General features: G+C 49.5%; 1 protein-coding gene across 4 annotated transcripts in view; it reads left to right on the top strand.

Annotated features, from left to right (window-relative positions):
• Positions 1 to 437: 437 nt before the first annotated feature.
• Positions 438 to 12,727, top strand: part of FBLN2 (fibulin 2) — a 93,968-nt gene continuing 81,678 nt past the window's right edge. Inside the window, exon 1 of one of the 4 annotated variants that reach the window (XM_039558986.1) lies at positions 438 to 574. The gene's annotated coding sequence lies outside the window, so the exon portion shown is untranslated. Of the gene's footprint in view, positions 575 to 985; positions 1,057 to 1,484; positions 1,577 to 11,879; positions 11,992 to 12,727 lie in introns of those variants that run through there. The other 3 variants (XM_039558987.1, XM_039558988.1, XM_039558985.1) reach the window with 3 other exon arrangements.

The raw sequence follows: 12,727 nt of genomic DNA, 5'->3' as shown, positions 1-12,727 counted from the left end.
CCTTGGTGGGACACTGCCACACTCCTGCCGCTCTTCCCTGCAGGCTTGGGCAGAACTGTCCTGCCAATAGCTCCAGTGAGCATCAAACAAGGTCTCTTCTTCCCATAACCAAATGCCTGAGAAGATGGAGGAGCTCTGCAGTGTAAAAACATCCCAGCTGCGTGTCTCAGTGCTGCCTGCCCCAGGGACAGAGCTTCGGGGCTGGCCTCACAGTCAGGCTGGAAACAGCTTGTCCTGAAGGGACAGAAATGCAGGGGGAAGCCGAGCCTGGTGCCCAGAGAGATGTCCCAGAGCTCCCGATGCAGGGCAAGAGGCTCCCTCTGACCGAGCCCCCTGAGCTCACAAGCGCAGCCCGTCTGGCAGGGAGCACACCCGGTTCTTCCTGAGACCCTCCGAGGAGGGATGTTTTCCCGATGACATAGTGTTTGTTGCAGGGACCTCGTTCGTCCCAGGGACTTGTCTCTAATTTATCCCAGGATGGGTTTCTATAAACAGCCGCTATTGTCATACGACAGCCGAACGCTCTCGCTGAACAGATCGGGATCCGATCACCAAATGCTTCCCTGAGGGCGAGGTGAGTTTGGGGCTCCTCAGATCTCAGTGAGCATCTGCGGGACAAAAATGAATTTTGAAAAGCCCTTCTTGTAGCACAAATTCGAAGCCACCTTTGGTCGACAGAGCGGGGTTAACCTGGGCAGAGCCGGAGGTGAGGCCCCCCGGCCCCAGGGCAGGCGCGGCGCTCACCTCTCACCCCCGGCTTTTCCTTTTGTCTTTGTAGCTGCGGTCCCCAGGAGCCCGTCTGCGGGCAGCTCCGCTCCCCGTGAGCCTCCCCACACAGCCCATCTCCTTGTCCCGGCGTGTCCGGCCGCGCTCCGCCGCCCGCCCGGGGCGCCGGGGCTCCCCGCCCGTCCGCCCGGCCGGTGTCAGGTTGGACAAACCCCCCGCCGCCGCTCGGCCCCGCCGCAGCTTTCCGGCCCCTCCCTCCGGCTCCCGGGGTCCCGCGGCCCCTTCCCCGCGGAGCGGAGCGGAGCGGAGCAGCGCGGCGGCGGCGGCCCGGTAAGTGCGGCGGCAGCGCGGGCGCGGAGCCCCGGGCACGGCCCCGCTGTGCCCCGCGGAGCCCCGGCCCAGGGTCCCGGGCCGCTCCCGGAGCCGGCGGAGCGGAGCCCGCTGCAGCCCCTCGACTCAAAGCCCTCTCGCGGCTACCGGGACAAATACGCGGGTATTTCCTTGCGCTGTTCCTCTTCTTTCTCCTTTTTTATTTTTTTCTGTTAGTTTGAAAGTGGCAAATTGTCAAAGGAAAAAAAGTTGCTGTGGATGTTTCAGAGCTGTTGCTTTATTGAAAACAAGTCCCTGGGTGGAGGCGAGAGCAGCCCGCGGGGCGGTGGGAGTGTTTGCAAAGCAAATGTCATTTGGCGTTGGGGGGAGAGCTGCCGAGATTGTTCCATAAACGCGTTCACCGAGTCGGGCAGGCTTGCTCGCCTCCCGTGAGCCGAGCGAAAACCAATGGGAAGTTCGAAAGGAAGAGGGGAAAGTATATGGCACAGCTAAGAAAAGCGCTCTCTGCCTGCCTTTGCTGGTATGCTCGGATTTCTGGAGCGAGCAGCGTTTAAATGGAGCTGGCGCTGTGCCGGGGAGGGTCGGGGGCACCGGGGAGGGATGTGCTGGGGAACTTTGGGGGACCAGGCTTGTGGGATCAGTGGAGAAATCGAGCTCCCGGCACAGAATCACTCGGTGTGTTCAGGGCTGAGCGAAAGGCAGCCGGTTCTCTGCCCCCACGCCTCCCCTCACTTATCTCTTCCCTTGTCGCTCAAGCGCTGGTGCAGGAGCCTGTCGGTCGCCCCGAGCTGAGCCGCCCGCGGGGAGCGAGGTCAGGGGAGGAGGGTTTGGGCACACGGGCTGTAACACCTGCAGGAAGGGCCTTTGAGCTCGCGTGTGCCCCACTGGTACCGAGTTTTCTCTGTAAACCCTTGGTTTTCTTTGGAAGGGAAGGTTGCTGTTATTGCCAGGTTATATCAGCACCGAGTTTGGCTTCTTTGCACCCACAGGCGATGAGTAGAGGGGCGGTGTTGGGAGTGTGTGTGGTTTTCTGACAGACTTTCAGCACCTGAGTTCTCTCCTTTCCTGCTCCTCCTCAGGACACATCTTTGCTTTAGGCATCCTGGTCCTTTCAGTTGCAAGCAGAGGCTATGGGCGCATCCCATAAATGTGGCTTTACTTGTAACTCATGGCATTTAACAACAAAAACTACAGCTCATGGTATACAGTTAATGGGCGTAAAATTATCTGAGAAGATTTTGGACACAAACCACCCTTACTAGTGGAATGGATGAAATTAGTTTTATTATGAAAGATTTTCCCCTAATGACAGAATGGAGGCTATAGAGACCAAAACCCAGTCTTTTAACTGGTTCTTTTCCCAAGTGGAGTCAGCTGGACCTTCAAAATCACTTTGAAGACAGTTCTACCCGCATTAATAGGGCTGATGTTGGCCTAAAAATATCATCCAAAAATCACACTCTTAATTGGCATTGCTTTGTTGGCAAAGCTTTCCCAGTGCTGCGTTACTCTTGGAGAGCCATGTTATTTTAATTGCATCAATGTATTCTGTCACGAAGGCAACGCTCTGAGCAGGATTTACTGAGTTTAGTGTAGTGGCTGGAGCTTTAACTTCTCCACTAAAGACAAGAAACTGATGGCAAAGCCATGGAGCTCTTCAGCCCTGGAAGTGGAATCTTCGGGGATTCCACTTCTGTGGGACTGCAGCAAGCTACTCTGCAAGTGGGAAAAATAATAAGTAAACAGTAGCCTTGCAGTGTATATAAATACTAGGAAAACTGGTTTTCTTTTAGTTTAAATCAGTTTTTGTAATTGACGAGATCTCTCTTCCTGTCCATCTGTCTATCCATCCATTTTATACCTTTCCAGTTGCATGAGGTGATCATGTGCTATTAGACACTTCTAAATTTAGCTGATCTGCTTGAAGCTGGAAGAAATGGTGTTCTGCAGCTTTGTGTGCTGAGCGTAGGTGGCCTTTGGGAGGTGGTGATGGGCAGAGAGTCCCACAGTGCTTGGTGGCGTTAAAGATGACATTCCAAACAAAGCCCTTTCTGTCCCGCTCTGGCGTGCGCTCGTGGGAGAGCTACAGCAAGCCCCATCTCTGGGGGCTGGGGGTGAGTGTGGCTGAGGATCAGCTGGCCCACTGCAAGAGGCTTGTGAGCTCACAGGAGGCCTGACCAGAGCGCTGCTGAGTGTAGCTTTACTCCTGCATGTGTGTGAGCAGCACCCCGGTCAGGTTCTTGGGGCTCAGGGGTGGATTGCCACGGAGCAGCAGCGCAGGGAGGAAATGGCATCCATGGCATCCTCTGCAGGGCTGTCCCCGGCTGGGATGGAGGCTGCTGGACAGTTCCTCAGTGACAGGAGGGGACACTGCTGGGGTTTCCATGCTGCCAGAGCCCCTCCAGCACTGCGGATGTCCCTTCCTCTGGATCTGCAGGAGCAGAGCAGTTACAGCCCTTCTCCGGGCTGCTTTCATTCCATGATTTTGTGCCTTTTTTGTGTATACTGGAACCTCTAAGAGCTCCTGTTGCTCTCATTGCTGTAGTGTCTGGTGACTGAGTTCTCACAGGCTGCATGGAGACTGTTGGGTGTGGGAGGGACCTTGGCTGTCCCTCCCCACCATCCCTGTGCCCTCAGATTTTGCATCCCATGTGAACCAAACCAAGCTTCCTGCCAACCATGCCTCTCTCTGCTGCTTCTCTCCTTAATCCAGGGAGATGACAAGTGTTTACAGGGTTGGTCTTCTCTTTCAAACTGTTCTTTGGAAATGTTTCCATGCCTGGGAGTTTCTTCCCGCAGTTTGTGGGTACAAGGTGGGATTTAACTGCTTCTGGCAAAACCAGAAGGTGTCTCTTACATTCTCCAGAGATTTTTGGTGGTTGCTGAAAGACTTGCAGTGGGCACATGCTTTCCTGTGGCTGCCTTCTGGCTGTTCAGCAGGAGAAACCAGAGTGCTGCTGGCTGGGACCTGGCTGCCTCTTCCATGAGCCTTTGATCTTGGGGCCACTGTGATCTCAGGTGGCCTCACAGTGCCCTGGGAGCTCCCCTTCCTCCTCTGTCCCAGGGCTGAGCGTGCTGAGGTGTTTTTCTTAGTTGTATGCAGATCCCTAGTGACAGAAAGAACCCTGACTCTTAATTATTGTGCCTCTTATCTCCTCTTCGATGTGCCACCAGCCCATGTGTTTAGAATAAGGCTCTGATCTCATGATATGGGCTCATGCATTCACTTTTGTTTAGCTTTTCCCCCCATTCTCTTGCATTTGAAATTTGGATTTCCTTCCAGCTCATTGGCATAACATTAACCTTTCTTTCTGCTGGAAGTGACATGTTGCCTTTAATAACAGGGGCCTGTATTTAATATCCCAAGAAGTTCTTTCCAATTCCATGTTCATATAGATCAGGAGTTAAACAAAAGAGACTTGGAAAGGGGCTTTCCAAAAAGTGCTTTGTTTTCTCCTGCTTATGTTATTGTGGTCTTTTTGTTGGAAATCAAACTGTCGAAGCAAACATGTCCCACTTAGGTATGAAGAAATGCAGCTCGCTTGTGGCCTGGCCACTCCTCCTCCTGCTGCTCAACATGACCAGAGCAAGACCAGACCCTTCGAGTTACGTTTTCATTATTGTGTGTTACAAACCTAACGTATTATTCATGGAAATTAAGCCATGTTAATTACACCTCTTGGTTTGCATTAAGGCAGACGTACATTCCTGTCTGTTCTGTTTGCTAATGAGCTCTGTGGCTTGGATCCAGAGGCAGGGAGTTGTTTAAGCCCTGTCACTGATGCACTGCCTTCCCCATCCAGATGTGACCTCGCGGCTCGCCGCGTCGGGCCGGCCGGGGAAGCCACTGCTGGAGCGGGGATGTCACTGCCATTTCTGCCTGGGTGCAGTGGAGCCTGTGGCTTTCCTCAGCATGGTCTCCTTTTTATGAATGGAGGCAGGCAGGGAGCGCCTGCCCGGTGCCAGGAATGTGGAGCTGGAGGGAGCGTGGGAAGCGCGGCGTGGCACAGCTGCTCGGGCAGCGGCTGGGCTGGGGCTGGGCTCGGGGCACCCCACAGGAACAGCCACCAGCGAGCACCCCACACGCTCCTCTGTGTGCCATGAGGGCTCAGGAAGTGCCCTTCCACTCCTCACAGACTTTCTGCCTATTTTGGTAGGAATTGCTTTTTTTTTCTTCATTTTTTTTCTCTTGTGATCCTTGGCATGAAACTTCTTTTAGTTTAGTTCTAGTTTTTGCTCCTGACTCTATTCGCTGAGAATACCTTGGAGACAAGGAGCTCATTTTTTCCTGTATCCACAAAACCTTTTAGTAACTGCTAACCCCTTACACCTGTACACGTAAGTCAAGAAAGGATCTTAATGCAGTTTTGTCTAGACTGGTGGTGGAGGGAGAGAGAGAAAACAATTCCTGGGGCAGGCATACATGACATTTTGGAAATAGAAAATACAACCAGCAAAGATTATATCCCCACCAGAGCTGGCAGAAGGGGTCTTATGGGTGTTCTTAATCCACCTCACTGCAAATCCAGCCAGGTTAGCTCAAACCAGCTTTGTTTTTGACTTAAATTAGCTGAGTCTGCACTAGCACAGTGAATGTTCCCTCTGTCCCTGCTGCCAGACGTGTGGTAGGGGACTACCAGCCAGCTGCTGGTCCTTAGCCAACTCCTGCCGTAGCCACGGCCAGGAGACACCATCTGCGTGTCCCCCAGGCTTCACTTAAGGAGAGCTGGGCCATTTGGCCAGGAGCAGCTTAAGATGTGCCCCTTACACTCTGTTTGTGCTGTCCTAAATCATCTCAGGTTGGTACCTGTCCCCCAGCTCATCCATGTTCCTTCTGGCAAATTCCACAGGTCGCTGGTGGGGCCAGCTGGAATCCTTCAGGGCATCTGTGAGGTTCCTATTGAACAGCTCTTTCACCCATGGAGGACAGACCTGTTCTTCTGCCTGAGCATTTGTGAGCCATTGAGGATGATACTGGATATGCATGGACAGAGGTTTAGGGGATGCCTGTGGGATCTAAATTCCTGTTTAAATTACAAGGCAATTTGTTGTCTGAGTTTCTGTGACAATCACATTTGAAGTGTTTCATAGAAACAGCTTCTAGCACTGTTGCTTTGCTGTGCTGTGCCTGGGCTTTGGAGGCGAGGTTACGTATAAAAAACATTAGGGTGAAAGCTGGAAAAGCTCTTTTGCTGGTGTCATGAATCAGATCAGAATGAGAGAATACATTTAAAACTCTGGAGTGAAACCTTTTCACAGGAGAGTGCTACTTTAAATATATGTCTGGAATGGGGAAAAAAATGCTTCTGAAAATGATTTTTTTAAAAATAATTAAACTCCGCTGTTTAGAAACGATTAATTATTGTAACATGTGAGCGCTGCAAGGTTTCATCTATTCACAGTAGTATTTCAAATGATTTAAAGTTGTTTGTTCAAGGTTTGCTTTTAGTATGTCATTAAATGTCATGGATTTATTCCAGCTGTCCTCCACAAATGTATCACTTGTGAAGGATTTTGCATGGGAACAGGCTGCCAGATTTTAGTTTTGATAGCAAAGCCCAATTTTGTTTTATTTTTAATCTAGTTTTGTTTTACTAAGTGTGTTGCTGACTCTAAATGGAGTTGGCATAGAAGGTGGTAGCAGCTCTACTGGGCAGAGTTACTGGACCTGGCGTGCACCTCCTGAAAGCCCCTGAGCCCGGGGTCAAGGGTGGGCAGCTTGTGCAGATATCTGACCCCACTGACCACTGCCAGCCCTCCCCTGCTCTGGGCTGTGCTGGTCACTGCCCCTGCACAGTTCCCACGAGCACTTCCTAATTTGCTTTAGACAAAACCAAGTGGATTATCTCAAAACACTAATTAGACCTATTGAAGATAATCCTGCTGGCTTTTGGGTTTGTCTCTTTCTTTCCTGAAGTGAATCGGGGGCACCTGAAGGAGCTGGGCTGGTGTGCCACACCACGGGCTGCTGGGGGCACCTCAGCAGCACAGCCCAGGGCAGGGACTGGCACCAGGGCTGTCACAGCCCAGAGGGGTCAGTAGTGAAGAGAACTTCTTGGATTGAGCTGCTGTGCCAGGCCTGTGGAGGCTAATTTTTACTTACTCAGTTTTCAGAACCAGAACACTTACATTTGGTAGCACGTCACGTTCTCCTAATCTAATCTGCCTCCTGTGTGGAGCTCTGTCATACAGTCAATACAACATCCAGCCTGATGATCCTGAAAGTATGATCTTGGGTATGATTAATGTATAAAACGTGGATGGCCATTTGGAAAGGATATAATGAGATACAGAGCAGATTGATTTGGGGGCTTTACCCCTCAGTTCTGGGCTGGTAAGTGGAGTAAATGGCTCTGCTCAGGGGAACTGCAGAATGCTCCGAAACATTCATTTGCCTTGAGAGCAAAACCAAAAATGCAGTCTGCTTTCTGACACGCTGCTTGGTTCCTGGCATGGCTGCCTGCATATCCAGGAGGATATGTCCTGTGGAAAGTGTGTGTAATAATTCAGAGCTTTTGTAAAATGCAGATGTTAACACAAGAGTGCACGATAAGCAATCTCTCCTCACTTTTATTAAGATGTTTGCATTCTTCTCGAGGTGTTGACATAGCACACTATACCCTGGGGTGCTGCAAGTGTCTGAATATTTAGGATGTGTAAAAGAACAAGAACATTTAATAATGTCTCTCCAGTCTGGGCAAACAGGTTAACTTGAGTGCATCACTTCTACTCCTGCATTTAAATAGACTGAAGTAAGATGCTGGTAATCAAGAAGGAAACTCACAGGGGTATACTTAAATTTACTAAAATCTCTCTTTCTTCAACGATTAAAAAAGTAAATCAGCACTTTATGATGTTTGCCATGAAGATGAAGCATATGTCTAGAGCAGACAGCTCATGTATTTAATTCTTGGTGACATTTCTGTAGTTCGGGGTCGCTTGTCTCTGAGCGTATAAACAGCCCTGGTTGCGTGTCTGTGCAGTGCTGGGCATTGTGGCACTCTAGCATGCAGCTGAAGTCCCATGTGCTGCCACAGTTGGGGGGTGTCTTTGCACTGGGAAAACTCCCACTAACTGGGAATTTGAACTCCATAATTCTGCTGGATCTAGATGATGTTCAGGTCCCTTCCAACCCAAACCATTCTGTGAAAATGGGCAGTGAAGTGTGTCAGGCAAGCATGTGTGTGTTTCAAATAATCTCCACTGGGTTCAAAATGAAATGTTTCCATTTGGTTTTTAGCCTGCTTTTCTAAAACTCATTTAAAGAGCCTAAATAACATCTGCCACCAGGAATGTTTGGGCCGGACAAAGGACACGACACTTGGGTTGGTGATGAGGGTGGCTGCAGAGCTGGGTGTGCCCAGGAGCAGAGCCCAGGGTTTCTGTAATAACACGAATAACAACTTCTAGTTTTTCCTCAATGCTGTTTTTTCCTGATGGGTAAATTAAGCAGGTCTTGTTTCCTCATTAAAAAGAAAAGCCAAGTCAAAGAAGAAAAATGCTTTCTGCAAAATACCCTGTTTTCATCTTTATTTAATTAACAGCTTTTAAGTTGTAGTCATCCATCTGACCTGCCTCCTGTCTCCTCCCCTCCTTATTGACACTGATATTAGAAGTATGGGAAAACTTAGACTGTTGGCAAAATGGGTGGAAAATCAAATGTTTAATGTTTTGCTTGAACATTTTGTGGTTTCTCCTGAAATTCTTCGTCTGAAACAAAGGATGTTCTTTGTTCTTTATTGGGAGGCTTGCTTTTTACTTGAAAAAAAATGCAATGTCATTTTGGATTGCAGAAGTTTCTACAGAAATGACATAAGTTCTCTACAAAAACATTTTTTAAGACCTGGAAAAAAAGGAGACAGCTACAAACTGCAAAAAAAAAAAAAAAATTGACTGGTTTGATGTTTTTTGGCATATTCTTACAAATACATTCAGAATCAAAATGTTAGTGATTTGGAAAAATCTTGAAATAGAGTAATTTCACATGACCCCCTCTTGGAAGCTACTAGGTTTTGCATTCTTTGCTCCAACACAATTCCCACTGAAGAAATACTTCAAAAAACAAGATTATGGATTCTTGTAAAAAATGTCATTCCTTGCTTTTTGGGTACTGCACTAAGTTGTGTTTATGCCTCTTAATCTTACCCTGATTTATATGATCAAAACAAATCAGTCATGGATTTGTTTGGAGTCTGGAAAGGATGTGAACGGAGCCACGAGACAGGCGGTGGCTGCCCGATGGAACTGGCAGGCCCTGGGTGCCCAGCTCCTCCAGCTTGGTGGGGGGGTGCTGGGGGGGCCTCTGGGCACCCCATCCCCTGGGCACCCCATCCCCTGGGCACCCCATCCCCTGGCCTCTGGGCACCCCATCCCCTGGGCACCCCATCCCCTGGGCACCCCATCCCCTGGCCCCTGGCCCCTGGGCACCCCATCCCCTGGCCCCATGAGGGCTCCCTGGCCCTCCGCACCAGTGGGCACAAAGGCCTGGGAGCAAGCAGGGAGGATGGGGTGATGGTGGTGATCTGAAGTGGGAAGAAAAAAAAGGTGGTTTTGGGATGATGTGGGTGAAAGGACTTGGTGGTCAGCACCTCCTGCCCTTCCAGGCAGGCTGGCTGCCACTGCCAGGCTGTGCTGTTAAATAGCTGGTGCTTGTCGCTCCATGAGTATTCCTTTGTTATTTCAGAATTACTGAGACACTTAACTGGCTGTCCATTAGCTGCCTTAGAGAAAAATAAGATTTGATTAATCATCATTTCAGCAAATTATAGCCTGTTCTACAGGCTAATGAAATTAAGCAGCAGAGAGCTGGCTCCCTGCAGGGAGCTGTGCCCTGCCCTGGCTGTGCAGCCCCTGCCTGGCCTCACCTGGAGGGCTTGGGGGGCACAGAAATCGGGGTCACCCACACGAGTCAGGGATGGGGCACCTGGACTACCAAAGTGATGAGGTGAGGACCACGGAGTGCTGCTGGAGTGCAGTGGAGGTGCTGCTGGGGCTGGCAGAGGTGCAAGTTGTGGATTCCTTACAGCGAGACCCTGGCACAGGGTGCCCAGAGCAGCTGTGGCTGCCCCTGGATCCCTGGCAGTGCCCAAGGCCAGGCTGGACACTGGGGCTTGGAGCAGCCTGGGATGGTGGAAGGTGTCCCTGCCATGGCAGGGGTGGGACTTAATGAGCTTTAAGGTCTCTTCCAACTCAAACCATTCTATGATTCCTAACCTTTGAGGTCACCTCACTTCCTTTTTGTTCCTTTTTTTTGGTAAACAATTGTCATTATAACCGATCAAGATCAAATTTCTGAGCTGAGATGTTGAATTCATCCTTGAAGGATATATATTTTTCTCTGCAATAGTCCATTACATTATTCCAGGTTTTACCTTACCCACATGCTAATTTCAAACATAACTGGGTTTAGTGAATTATGCAACAGGGAAGACAGACCTCTCACCTTTGCTTTAGAATAAAGGTCAAGCGTTTGAAGGCAGGAAAGCTCAAAGATGCAGAACGCAGTTGTTAGAAATCCCACACAAGGTATTTGTAGGTGTTAAATACCAGGGCAGGAATTTAAAAAGCAGGTTCCTTACATGAAATTGCTTTGCTGCCTTCCAGCCAAGAGTTAAAGTTCCCCCAAAGGTTTTCTGTTTTCTACCATCTTTTTGTCTTGCATCTTTTCTTCTCCAAGATCCCTGACTGTTTCTTTCCCTTTAATCTCTTTTAGGGGCCCTCTCTTGGCTGATGAAAAGCAGCTCTATCTGCTCCCCTCATCTGCCCAGGGCTGTGGGAAAAAGTAACAGAGACCTCCCATCTCCTTGCCAAATGGGGCTCCCTCAGCCTCCTTGACTCCATTTAGCAGTGATAGGGTCATTGACAATGTTGACATTGGGATTACGTGGAATTTGCTTTCACAAAAGTTGGGGAATAGCACAACCATTGTCAGTGTGCACTTTACCCTTTCCAAGACCAAACATTCAGGAAACGTCTGTACCAGGCTGGTGCTGGTTGTTACCACCTGGGTTTGGTGCACAGCATTGAGGACCTGCATGTGGGGCTGGACGAGCAGGAGTGACAGCATTTCAGGACCATTCTTCCTCTTTCTCCTCTGCACCTTCTCTGGTGCATTCGTCTTTGGCAGCTTCACAACAGGTTTAACTCTTCCCTGTGCAGAATTTGGGGAGAAGAGGCTTTTCCTTCTTCTCTCAAGTGTAGTGTTCTTGTCAAGCGTGATGACAACTGCAAATTCAAACCAGAACTAGATCAATAACAACAGAAGAATATTAACAGAAGAGTTAAGTGACAAAGTTTAGAGGCTTGATTTGTTAATAGCTTAGCTGATGGCAACACTGGAGAGGAACGGATGGGACTCTTCCAGCCCAACTTCATCACCAAAGATCCCAGACCAGATGCCCAGGGCTTTGCTGGGTCTTGAGGGGCCTCACCAGAGCTGTCTCGGTGAAGAGCCTTGGCTTTGGCCCTGGGGATGGTGGTGGCCCTCAGCAAGGAGAGCTGGCCCCTCTGTGTTGGGGCTGCGGTCCCCTCTGCACCAGGCACCCAGGGGAAAGGAGACAAGGGTCTCAGCAGCCCCCCGAATCCCCCCTGGGGTCTGGTAGGGGGAAATGAGCTACTTTAGGGCCCCATTGGGGTGGAGGAGGCAGCCCCAGCGCTGCCCTGGCTGTACCTGGGTCAGGCAGCCCTAGGCTCAGCTTTGAAATGTGAAGCAGCTTCCTTAAGCATTGCAGGGGGTAAAAAGTGAATTAACCATATCATAGGCACATGGTACTTCCCTGCTCAGATTACACTACAAAATCTGGGCAGTTCCTCAGATAGAGCTGGAAAAGGGGATTTGGGAGTGTGAGCAGCACTTGGAGCAGAGCACAGCTGACATGGCTGGGAACAAAAGGTGACAGGAGAACTCGCCACATCTGCATTGCTGCTCATACACAGGTCAGCAGAAATCTTTCCTAACTGGACATTTGTTGCAAATTTGCTGGGAGAAGCGTAAAATAACTTTGAGTGCTGGCTTTGCTTCGTGCCTTGTGTTCTGCTAGTTGCAAAGATTTTATCTGGCTGGGTTTCACTTTGATTTTTGTACTTTGTTTTCCAGATTTACTTTTTAACTGTTCTTTGGGCTCTAAAGCTGTTGTTAAATATCTCCAATTTGATGCAGTGTAAAGACTTAAGTAGAGAGGGGCGGGTTTGCTTTGTTAGTTAAGGCTGCTAAAGCTGGGTCTTTGCTGCTCGTGGACAAAGCTTTTTGCTTTTTTTGCAAAATGCTCCATAAGCAACACATGTGTTTGTGCTATTAGTCAGATCTTCACGGGCTTTTTTTCTGTTTCCTCCTCAAAGTGAGCTTCTTACAAAAACAATTATTTTTAATGCCACTTCTGGCCTTTTGACTGGGAATTCAAAGTTTTACCTCACAGGCTGGACCGAAAGTTAGGTTTGTTTTCGTTAATGTAAGTCAAGGAGTAGCAATGATTCACTGTGACAGGCTGAATGTGAGCCATATGAACCGAGCTGCACAGGCATAAAGGAGGATTGTGCTGCAAAATATCTCCCAGTAATTTAGATTTTGACACACTTACCCCTTCTCAAGTTGCATTTCCCCGTCTCCTCACACTCCTGCCCTTCCCCCACCATCCAGGATCTGATGTGATGGAAAAATATAGGCATTGTCTCT

This window comes from Corvus cornix, chromosome 12 (assembly GCF_000738735.6).
Source record: "Corvus cornix cornix isolate S_Up_H32 chromosome 12, ASM73873v5, whole genome shotgun sequence".
Classification (NCBI taxonomy): Eukaryota; Metazoa; Chordata; class Aves; order Passeriformes; family Corvidae; genus Corvus; species Corvus cornix.
This window is presented reverse-complemented; position numbering and strand designations above follow the sequence as displayed.